The sequence below is a fragment of the Rhinoderma darwinii genome, chromosome 1 (assembly GCF_050947455.1).
Source record: "Rhinoderma darwinii isolate aRhiDar2 chromosome 1, aRhiDar2.hap1, whole genome shotgun sequence".
Lineage (NCBI taxonomy): Eukaryota > Metazoa > Chordata > Amphibia > Anura > Rhinodermatidae > Rhinoderma > Rhinoderma darwinii.
This window is the reverse complement of record NC_134687.1, coordinates 376,560,316-376,572,382: the sequence shown is the minus strand read 5'-3', so window position 1 is coordinate 376,572,382 and position 12,067 is coordinate 376,560,316.

Sequence of the window (12,067 nt, the reverse complement as noted above, 5' to 3'; positions counted from 1 at the left end):
GGGGCTGTGTGGCACTATATACAAGAGGGGCTGTGTGGCACTAACTACTGGGGAGGGCTGTGTGGCACTATATACAAGGGGGAGGACTGTGGCACTATCTGCAGGGGGGCTGTGTGGCACTATCTGCAGGGGGCTGTGTGTGGCGCTATCTACAGGGGCTGTGTGTGGCACTATCTGCAGGAGGTACCAAGGGGGCATTATTACTGATGGGGCACTTTTATTGTGTCGAGCACTAAGGAATTATTATTACCATCTGGGGCACTGTCGATTACGACTTTGTTTAGAGGATGGTGTATAGGTGTGGAGGGTGCTGGAAAAGCGAGAAACCAACATATCTGTTTGTCAAATTCTGCAGAGACGAGTCGTGGCTGGAATAAGTCGTCACAGTGGTCTGGGCCGGATGGAGAAAAAAAGAGAAAATGAACTAGTCTAATCAGACAAGACATCAACTCTGAGTCACTAGATATAAATGTGCTGTAATCACTTATATGGTCTGCAGAGCTCCTATGTATAACTGGCATCTTCCACTATATGGGGGTAATATTGGTCTTTGTATAGTGGTTTTTATTCAGTAACAGTATGGTGGTATTATTAAATCACTATGTGATTATGGTGTGGAGATATTATTGAGTAACAGTATGGGGGTATTATTCAGTCACTATGGGGTTATGGTGTGGTGGTATTATTCAGTAATAGTATGGGGTATTATATGTGGTTATGGTGTGGTGATATTATTCAGTAACAGTATGGGGGTATTATTCAGTCACTATGTAGTTATGGTGTGGTGTTATTATTCAGTAACAGTATGGGGTATTATTCAATCACTATGTGGTTATGGTGTGGAGGAATTATTCAGTAACAGTATGGGGGTATTATTCAGTCACTATGTGGTTATGGAGTGGCGGTATTATTCAGTAACAGTATGGGGGTATTATTCAGTCACTATGTAGTTATGGTGTGGTGTTATTATTCAGTAACAGTATGGGGTATTATTCAGTCACTATGTGGTTATGGTGTGGCGGTATTCTTCAGTAACAGTATGGGGGTATTATTCAGTCACTATGTGGTTATGGAGTGGCGGTATTATTCAGTAACAGTATGGGGGTATTATTCAGTCACTATGTGGTTATGGTGTAGAGGAATTATTCAGTACTAGTATGGGGGTATTATTCAGTCACTGTGGTTATGGTGTGGAGGAATTTTTTAGTAACTGTATGGGGATATTATTCAGTCACTATGTGCTTATGGAGTGGCGGTATTATTCAGTAACAGTATGGGGGTATTATTCAGTCACTATGTGGTTATGGTGTGGAGAAATTATTCAGTAACAGTATGGGGGTATTATTCAGTCACTATGTGGCAGTATTATTTGGACCTTATATTGTGTTATTATTGGTAATATTGGTCTTATCATAGTGAGTTGTGTTAAGTAACAGTATGCAGGTAATATTTCATCGGGTATAGTGGTATGATATAATAACTATATATATGTATAAAGATATTTATTTTTGTGTGAGAGGGGGGACAAAAGCTTTGGGGCTTGGAACACTCCTGGATGCGCTAGAAATAGGCGATGCAGTTCTCTGCACACCGCCTTCTGAATTGACTGCATTATTGATACTGCTAGGGTGTGTTCACATCAGCGTCGGGTTCTGTTGATGCGTCCTGAGTCCATCAGACCTTTTCGTTGGAGGAACCCGTCAACGGAAAGGCAAACAGAAACCATAGCTACCGTTTGCATTATCATTGATTTCAATAGTATTGTTTTCGTTGCAAATGGTTTCCGTTTGGCTCTGTTCCGTAAGGTTTTCGTTTTTTTGGGCTGAATAACATCTTTTAAAAACTACTTTTTGAGGCACAGCCACTTTGTATCCTGTATACAGAGCAGCTGTATCTAGCACTAAAACCTGTATCCATCAGGTCCGCGGGACTACTATTAATCCGCTACTGTCTGTCAGTAAGAAGAAATTCGGATCCTGTCCATCTGATAGGGCTTGCCAGAGCCACACGTAGAGATTTGTTAAGGTATGTTCACACGGCTTATTTTCAGTCCTTTTTCTGGCCGTAAACAACCTGAAAAATGGCTGAAAATACGGGGGCTGAACGCCTCCAAACATCTGCCCATTGATTTCAATGGGAAAAACAGTGTTCCGTTCCCACGGGTTGTTTTTTACGTAGCCGTTTTTAAAAACGGCGCGTTAAAAAACGCCCCGTAAAAAAGAAGTGCATGTCACTTCTTGAGCCATTTTTGAAGCCGTTTTTCATTGGGTCAATAGAAAAACAACTCCAAAAAGGGTCGTAAAAAAAGCATCAAAAAGCGCTTGATGTTTAAAAAAAAGTCAGAGGCTGGTTTACCTTGAAAACCGCTCCTTATTTTACCGCCGTTTTTTGTTAAGAGTGTGAACATACCCTTAGAGTCTCTATTTAGGATTTTTGGTAGTTCGCCCAGTTCTGGCAATTTCTCACCTAGATGGCACAATAAAAATCAGTGCCTCCAGACATGGAATCTGCTAAAAGTCCATCCCCACCAACGCGGGTGTAATGGAAAACGCTGATCTAGTTGCTGTTTTTTGCAAGCTCACTCGCAGATTGGTTTCCTGTATTCTTTCTTTGGCATTCATAGTCCCTCCCTGGCTTTGGTTTTCCCTCTTCTGCTGTTATCAGTGGCGTAACTACCGCCGTAGCAGCAGTAGCGGCTGCTACGGGGACCGCGGCATGAGGGGGCCCGTGTCGCCCGCCGGCACGGGCCCCCACCATGGCCGGAGGCTCCGCTAGCAGCCGCTATGGCTGCTACAGCGGGACGCCACTGAACACTACGGCAGAGTAGGGAGGTATCTCCCCGCTCTGCCATTAACTGGTTCCCGACCGCTGGCTGTGTTTTTACGGCATGCGGTAAGGGTCCTTAAAACCCGAACCATAGACTTTCTACGGCTCGGGTTTTAACTTGCTGCCCGCGCGATCGGGCAGCTGAATGTCGGGTCTCCGGCTGTCAGTGACTGCCGGGGACCCTGAGGAGAGGATAGAAGCAGCTTTCATTGCTTCTGTCTTCTCTGATCACTTGTACACAGCGCTGAATGCAGCAGCGGCGCTGTCTCTATTCCTCCCGGTGATCATGTGACTGGTCACATGATCGCCGGGTGCCGTTAGTGGCAGGCTGCTGCTGGGTCTTACTAGACCCAGCACAGCCCTATTAGTGACAATCGTCACTATGAGAGGGCTGATTTCCTCTGTAACTGGGTCCAGTTACAGTGGAAAAACATGGTGTAAAAGAAAGAAAAAATATATATATAAAGTTCCCCAAAGGTCTTCTTTGACCTTTGGGGGACAGACGATAGTAATAAAAAAATAATAAAGTAAAGTGCAAAAAAAATGTAAATAATAAATACACATAAAATACCCACCCCAAAAGAAAAACTTTCCCCCCCGCCAATCATTGTTGTAACGCTAGCGCTGACCCAATTACCCTAATATAGACATGTAATATATAAAAAATTACGGTAGACAATGACGATCACAAATAAAAGGTCTATTTTAGGGTAAAACTATGTTATTACCAACAAAAAAAAAATAGCTGAAATGTAAAAAAGCTTATTTTTTTACTATTATTTTCAAACTTTATGAATAAAAATTCTAAAATAGCAAAAAAGATGTGTATAAAAACGATAAAAAATTAAACCTGCATTGTCTACGGAAAAAAACGTCGCAAAAATCACGTCGTTAGCTAAACAAATAAAAAAGTTATAGCCATTTAACTAACATGTGCTAAAAATGGCTAAACGGTGTCTGGTCCTGAAGGCGCAAAATAGAGCAAAAGACATGTATCCCCTCTAAACAGGATATCCACAGGACAGGGGATACATGTGTGATCGCTGGCATTGATAGGGAGAACGGGGGACTGAAAGTCCCCTGAAGTTCTCCATCACAAACCTCGGACTTCCGGGGTCTTTGTCGGCAGCTCCGTAGAAATGAATGGAGCGCCGGTCGTGCTTGTGCGTGTTCATTTTTATTGAGCTGCGCAGACGCCGGAAGTCAGAGGTTTGTCATGGAGAACTTCAGGGGACTTTCAGTCCCCCGTTCTCCCTATCGCTGCCAGCGATCACTCATGTATCCCCTATCCTGTGGAGATCCTGTGGAGAGGGGATACATGTATTTTGTAGGACACACTGTAGGTCGAATTTTTTTGGGAGGGGGGACGCTGTATGGCGTTCCCTACAGGGAGGGGGACGCTGTATGGCGTTCCCTACAGGGGCGGTGGCTGTATGACGTTCCCTACAGGGGGGGAGCTGTATGGCGTTCCCTACAGGGGGGGGCTGTATGGCTTTCTCTACAGGGGGGGCTGTATGGCGTTCCCCAAAGGGGGGCTGTATGGCGTTCTCTACAGGGGGGGGGCTTTATGGCGTTCTCTGCAGGGGGGCTGTATGGCGTTATCTACAGGGGGGGCTGTTTGGCATTATCTACAGGGGGGCTGTATGGCGTTCTCTACAGTGGGATGTATGGCGCTATCTACAGAGGGGGGGCTGTATGGCGTTATCTACAGTGGGATGTATGGCGCTATCTACAGAGGGGGGGCTGTATGGCGTTATCTACAGGGGGGGCTGTAAAAAAGGCACTATCTACAAGGGGGGGGTTGTGTGACACCCAGGGGAGGGGGGGCCCCAGTCAAAAGTTTGCTATGGGGCCCAGTCTTTCCTAGATACGCCCCTGGCTGTTATATTTGTATCTTCTGAAAGACATGCAGCTCAATGGGAGATACAGAAACAGCAGAGTGCTCTCAGAGGTTTTTATATCTTCCATAGACTTGAATGGAGAGACACCATGCCACCGCTCTATATAATTCCTCCTCACCGTTGCTGTCCTTATTGAGGAGGGATAAGAGATAGGGGTCCCCCATTCTAGCAATCAATGAGGGTCTGACCGCTGGAACCTACCTTGTGGATAGGTGATAATAGTTATTAGAGAAAAAAGAAAACTTTAAGTAAAGCTATGGTCAACCACAACATGCCTCTGTGTGCCTTGTCTATGTGTGCCGTTATGTTTGTGAATTGTTCATATTATGCTTCCAGCCTAGTTGTGATGAAAGCCGTTGTAGTCTATACAGTTATTCGCAGCATCTGGTGGCCAGTGCTACATGCAGCTTTGGTGCTTGTAAATCAATACTATATTCAATATATATGTATGTATTATTGGATCAATTAAGGCTCTGTTTTCCAATTACAGTCAGTATCTGGTAGAGGAGCGTCGCTAACTAAATTTTTGAACCTTTGCCACGGATCCTCATGACGCAGATACAGTTGAATACTTTGGCTGGGCAGGGAGCTGTCAGCTCCCTGCTCCATCATTTATTCTAATAAACAACAGGCCAATTTAAGCCTGCAGCCTATGTGACACCAGGACAACTGCATCACATCTGCCTGCATAGGGATCCCGTCCATGTTCCTCTGTCAATGAGGAGATAAACATGTTTCCACCCTCAGACACGCCTCTTCCTTTTACCCTCAGAGTACTGCGGCATCCGACACCTCTTCCTTCCGTGCCCTAATACCCCCAGAGTGGGAAAGAGACTGGACGACTGCATGGCCGGTAGCAGTGTCTGCGGCTCTGTCACTGTTCACAACTGTCCTCCTACTCTGCTCCAGCCCTAGAAGAAGCTGACTGACGACAGCAAAACGCGCGTCGGGACTCAGGGGCGTAGCTAAAGGCTCATGGGCCCCGGTGCAAAAATTCTTACTGGCCCCCCCCCTCCGCAAACTTCTCATGGCCGACGGTCCGCAGCTTTCAGCTGCAGCGCTGGGTCTCCTAAGTGACCCAACAATGCAGCACTAGCAGCCGGGGGCGTCACTAAGGCTGGGTTCACACATCCTATTTACGGGCGTAATTTGGGCGTTTTAGCATTGAATTACGTCCGAAAATGCGGCTCAAAAGCGTTGGCAAACATCTGCCCACTCATTTGAATGGGTCTTACGATGTTCTGTGCCGACGGTCAAAGAAGTGGCTGTCACTTCTTCAGACATAATTGGAGCCGTTTTCCATGGACTCCATAGAAAAACAGCTCCAATTACGTCCGTAATGGACGCAGCGAAAGACGCCTGCACATGCCATTATGGCTGAAATTACGGTGCTGTTTTTTCCTGAAAAAAGCACCGTAATTTCAGCCGTAACAGACGCTGCCGTGTGAACATACCCTCAGGGCTTAAAATGTCAGGGAAATAGCCCCAATACATATGTGTCCGCCCAAAAAAAAGTGTGTATATGAGACAACATAGCATATCTATAGCACTACGACCCTATAAACTATGGATTGGATTAGATACACAGCTCAGCAGACAGTATCACACATGATAGGATTAGATACAGTGGCTCAGAAGGCAGTATCACACATGATAGGATTAGATACAGTGGCCCAGCAGACAGTATCACACATGATAGGATTAGATACAGTGGCTCAGCAGACAGTACCACACATGATAGGATTAGATACAGTGGCTCAGAAGGAAGTATCACACATGATCGGATTAGATATAGGGCCCAGCAGACAGTATCACACAAGATACGATTAGATACAGGGCCCAGCAGACAGTATCACACATGATTGGATTAGATACACAGCTCAGCAGACAGTATCACACATGATTGGATTAGATACAGGGCTCAGCTCGCTGACATTGCGTCTCCAGCGCTGGACCCGAGGATAGGTAAGAATAATAATTTTGCTTCTTTATGTGTTACTGATTATTTTTGTGTGTTTGTGTTTTTTTTACAGGTTCGGTTGTTGGACTTCAATGACGGCGTTTTTTTTATTCTCAATAAAATGGTTAATGAGGGTTGTTTTTTTATTTCAATAAAATATTTTTTCTATGTGCTTGTATCTTTTTAAACTTTATTATCACCGCCTTAGTAATGGCCGCTGGCTGAATGACAACCTCCATTACTAAGGCGAGGCTTGATGTTAGCCGGTGCAAAGGCCAACACTAACCCCCATTATTACCCCGGTACCCACCGCCACCAGGAGTACTGGGAAGAGCTGGGTACGAACCAGTACCCTACCATCTGTAGTGACGGGCAGGCACCGGGGTGGCCGCAGGCTGGTAGTATTAGGCTGGGGGAGGCCAAAACCAGTGACCCTTCCCACCCTTGTAATGCTGCCTGCTGCTGCTGTGTTGTATCTGGCTGGTTATGAAAATTGGGGGGGACCCCACATCGTTCTTTCCAATTATTTTTTTTTAAATGACGTGGGGTCCCCCCCATTTTTCATAACCAGCCAGATACAATAAAGCAGCAGCAGCCTAGCATCACCAGGGTAGGAAGGGCCACTGTTTTTGGCCTTTCCCCTCCTGATAATACCAGCCTGCGGCCACCCCAGTGACCGACCATCACTACAGATGGTCAGGTACTGGATCGTACCCGGATCTTCCCAGCACCCCTGGTGGCGGTGGGTACTGGGGTAATAAAGGGGGTTAGAGTTAGCCTCTACACCGGCTAACACTAAGCCCCGCCTTAGCAATGGATGCTGTCAATCAGCCGGCGGCCATTACTAAGGCGGTAGTAATATAGTTTAAAAAAAAACACAAAGACATAGAAAAAATATTTTATTGAAATAAAAAAAAGCCCACACAGCCCTCATTAACCATTTTATTGATAATAAAAAAAAAGCTGTCATCGAAGTAGTCCTGGAATCCGCCGTAGTCCAACGACCGAACCTGTAAGAAAACACACAAAAAATGATTAGTAACACATGTGTTAGGCTTAGATACAGGGCCCATGTGTGATACTGTCTGTGGGACCCTGTATCTAAGCCTACCACAACGTAGGCTTAGATACAGGGTCCAGCAGACCGTAATCTTATACAGTATAAGATTACTGTGTGCTGGGGCCCTGTATCTAAACCTACAGTGTGGTAGGCTTATATACAGGGCCCATCAGACAGGATCACACATGGGCCATGTATCTAAGCCTACCATGTGATTGGCTTAGATACAGGACCCAGCAGACAGGATCACGCATGGGCCATGTATCTAAGCCTACCATGTGATTGGCTTAAATACAGGGCCCAGCAGACGGGATTACGCATGGGCCATGTATCTAAGCCTACCATGTGATTGGCTTAGATACAGGGCCCAGCAGACAGGATCACACAATCTGTGATCCTGTCTCATGGGCCCCCTAAGCCTGCTACATCGTAGGCTTAGGGGTTTTACAGTCCCTAAACATTGATGGCCTATCCTCAGGATAGGCCATCAATAGCTGATGTGTCTCTCGGGACCCGCCAATCAGCTGTTTTGAAGGGGCCGCAGCACTCGTACGAGAGCTGCTTCCCCTTCATTTCACTACTGTGAATACTGCTTGACACACAGGCAGACACTGATGAGTTAGCTCCGAAAGTAACACAATAGGGAAGCTATTAATACAACAGTCCAGTGGCGTAACTATAGGGGGTGCAGCGGTCGCAATTGCGACCGGGCCCCGAAGTCAGGGGGGCCGCAGCCCCCCCCCACCGTATCAATGAGAAGTTGCTATAGTAACTGGGGCCTATGTAATAAACTACATGGGCCCCCGTTACTATAGTAACTGACAGTACTTACATTCCTTCTCCTGGAGCGCAGCGGCGGTTCTGACGTCACAGCGCTGTGCACAACATCCCGACCCTGGATGGAGTCAGGACCTCCGCTGCGGCCAAAGAGGAGGGTAAGTTTAATACCACTGTCTGCTGGAGATCATAGGTCGGGGTCCGACTCCCGGGACCCCCGCCAATCAGCTGTTTTGAAGTGGGTGCAGTGCTCATACGAGCGCTACTTCCCCTTCATTACGGTCAGTTTCTCACACTGAATCACCGACATGGACGTGTGAGCGATTCACAGTGTGAGCAAGCAAGGGAAATAAAGGGGAAGCAGTGTTCGTATGAGCGCTGCACCCCCTTCAAAACAGCTGATTGGCGGGGGTCCTGGGAGTCGGACCTCGGCCCATCAGCTATTGATGGCCTATCCTGAGGATAGGCCATCAATATTTAGTGTCTGGACAGCCCCTTTTAAGCCTAGCATGTGGCAGGCTTAGATACAGGGCCCCAGCTTATACTGTATAAGAATACTGTCTGCTGGACCCTGCATCTAAGCTTACCTTTCAGAATGTGGTGAAACAGTAGAAATTATTTTTTTTAACAAATGTTTTTTGCTTTGTAAAAGTAGTAAAATATTAAATTTTTCCCTATTTTCTGTTGTCTAAAACCTGGGTGCATCTTATAGTCAGGTGCGTCTAGTCCGAAAAATACGGTAGGTTGTTTTATTGCCTTTGCTCTAGATTAGGCGTCTCAAGCACGCGGCCCGCGGGCCGCATGCGGCCCCTGGGGCTGTCATCTGCGGCCCGCGGGACACAGAGCCGCTAGTATCGGCTCTGCTCCGAGACTCTGGAATTCCCTGACATCGCTGTCCACATATGAACAGCGATGTCTGGGGCTTCCCAGAGCCGGAGTCCCGAGCAGAGCGCTGGTGTCGGCTCTGCTCCGGGACTCTGTGGAATTCCCTGACATCGCTGTCCACATATGAACAGCGATGTCTGGGGCTTCCCCAGAGCCGGAGTCCCGAGCAGAGCGCTGGTGTCGGCTCTACTCCGGGACTCTGTGGAATTCCCTGACATAGCTGCCCATATATGGACAGTGTGTCAGGGTCTTGCCCAGAGCGGAGCAGAGCGCTGGTGTCGGCTCTGCTCCTGGACTCTGTGGAATTCCCTGACATCGCTGTCCACATATGAACAGCGATGTCTGGGGCTTCCCCAGAGCCGGAGTCCCGAGCAGAGCGCTGGTGTCGGCTCTGCTCCGGGACTCTGTGGAATTCCCTGACATCGCTGCCCATATATGGACAGTGTGTCAGGGTCTTGCCCAGAGCGGAGCAGAGCGCTGGTGTCGGCTCTGCTCCTGGACTCTGTGGAATTCCCTGACATCGCTGTCCACATATGAACAGCGATGTCTGGGGCTTCCCCAGAGCCGGAGTCCCGAGCAGAGCGCTGGTGTCGGCTCTGCTCCGGGACTCTGTGGAATTCCCTGACATCGCTGCCCATATATGGACAGTGTGTCAGGGTCTTCCCCAGAGCGGAGTCCCGGGCAGAGCGCTATTATCGGCTCTGCTCCGGGACTCTGGGGAAGCCTCTGACATCGCTGTCCATACATCGACAATGATGTCAGGGGCTTCCCCAGAGCAGGATTCCCAGTGATGTCAGGAGCACAGCTGGAGTCCCAGGAAGAGCCTACTAGCGCTCTGCCGGGGACTCCAGCTCTGGGCAAGCCCCTGACATCACTGGGGCAGCCTCTACAGAGGGCACTGGGGCAGCCTCTACAGAGGGCACTGGGGCAGCCTCTACAGAGGGCACTGGGGCAGCCTCTACAGAGGGCACTGTGGCAGCCTCTACAGAGGGCACTGTGGCAGCCTCTACAGAGGGCACTGTGGCAGCCTCTACAGAGGGCACTGTGGCAGCCTCTACAGAAGGCACTGTGGCAGCCTCTACAGAGGGCACTGTGGCCTTATCTACAGAGGGCACTGTGGCAGCCTCTACAGAGGGCACTGTGGCAGCCTCTACAGAGGGCACTGTGGCAGCCTCTACAGAGGGCACTGTGGCGTTATCTACAAGTGGGTGTGTGACAGTATCTGAAGAGGACACTGGCATTATCTAGGGGTGTGTTGCATTATCTACAGAGGGCACTGTGGCCTTATCTACAGAGGGCACTGTGGCCTTATCTACAGAGGGCACTGTGGCCTTATCTACAGAGGGCACTGTGGCCTTATCTAGGGGTGTGTTGCATTATCCACAGAGGGCACTGCGGCAGCATCCACAGAGGGCACTGCGGCAGCATCCACAGAGGGCACTGCGGCACTATCTAAGAAGGGGCTGCCCAATCTTGACATGTGTGCTAACTGAGCCGCCGGACTGCATTTAGCGACACTTAAACTGGAAAGCTGGATTGTTGAAATAAGCACGTGGAGAAATATCTCAAATTTTAAACCTAGCACTATTATTATAGTAATGTAGTATTATTATTCTAGTAATATAGTGTTATAGTAGTTCAAATAACTAATTGATTAACAATAATTTTGTATTGTATCAAATTTGAAAGTAATGCGGCCCGTCAACTTCCCATTTTTTCTATATGCAGCCCACTTACCCGGCCGAGTTTGAGACCCCTGCTCTAGATCATATTGAGTTTGTAAACATGGAAGGTGGAAGTCAATGGACAGCATTTTTTCAACTTACTAACTATGCAATGATTGATCAATAGCACTGACTTAGAAAAAAAAAACTTAAAATCATACAATAACTATTTTCATGCATCAGTTTTATCTATAATATTAATATGAGGGTGTGCTTTCAAAAATGTTGTATGCCATTTACAGCCCCTGATTTTATTATGTCATTAACCCTTTACGTGTTTACCATAGAATGAGAAGTCAATATTTTGTAGAAGCTTTGCAAACAGGTCAAGTACCTAGAAAAAATTGTGAATGGGGATTAAGGCCTTATTTAAACGAGCGTATTTCACGACCGTGAAAATCACGCACGTCGCACGGACCTATGCAAGTCAATGGGGCCATTCAGATATTCCGTGTTTTTCACGCAGCGTGTGTCCGCTGCGTGAAACTCACAGAATGTCCTATACTTGAGCGTTTTTAGCGCATCACGCACCCATTGAAGTCAATGGGTACGTGAAAATCACGGGCAGCACACGAACGCACATCCGTGTGCTGTGAGTGATTCGCGCAACAGTTGCTCAAGAAATGATGGGAAAAAGAAAACCATCTCCTTCATTTCATTTTGTAAACGTCAAAACCGCGTGACATGAGGATGGCATACACGCGAAAATAACGCAGACACGCACCAAACACGGATGACACAGGGAACTGCAACGCACGCAAAACGCACACGTTCGTGTAAATAAGGCCTATGATCCTAAGCCACAACTAAAATGCCTTTTATGCAAGAATTCTGGCTTTTGAGTGTAGTTTAATACATTTGTGCACCCTGTGTTTTACAAAATATATATTTTTTAATTATAATGTCAGCTGAAAAATAAATGATAGATTGGTTG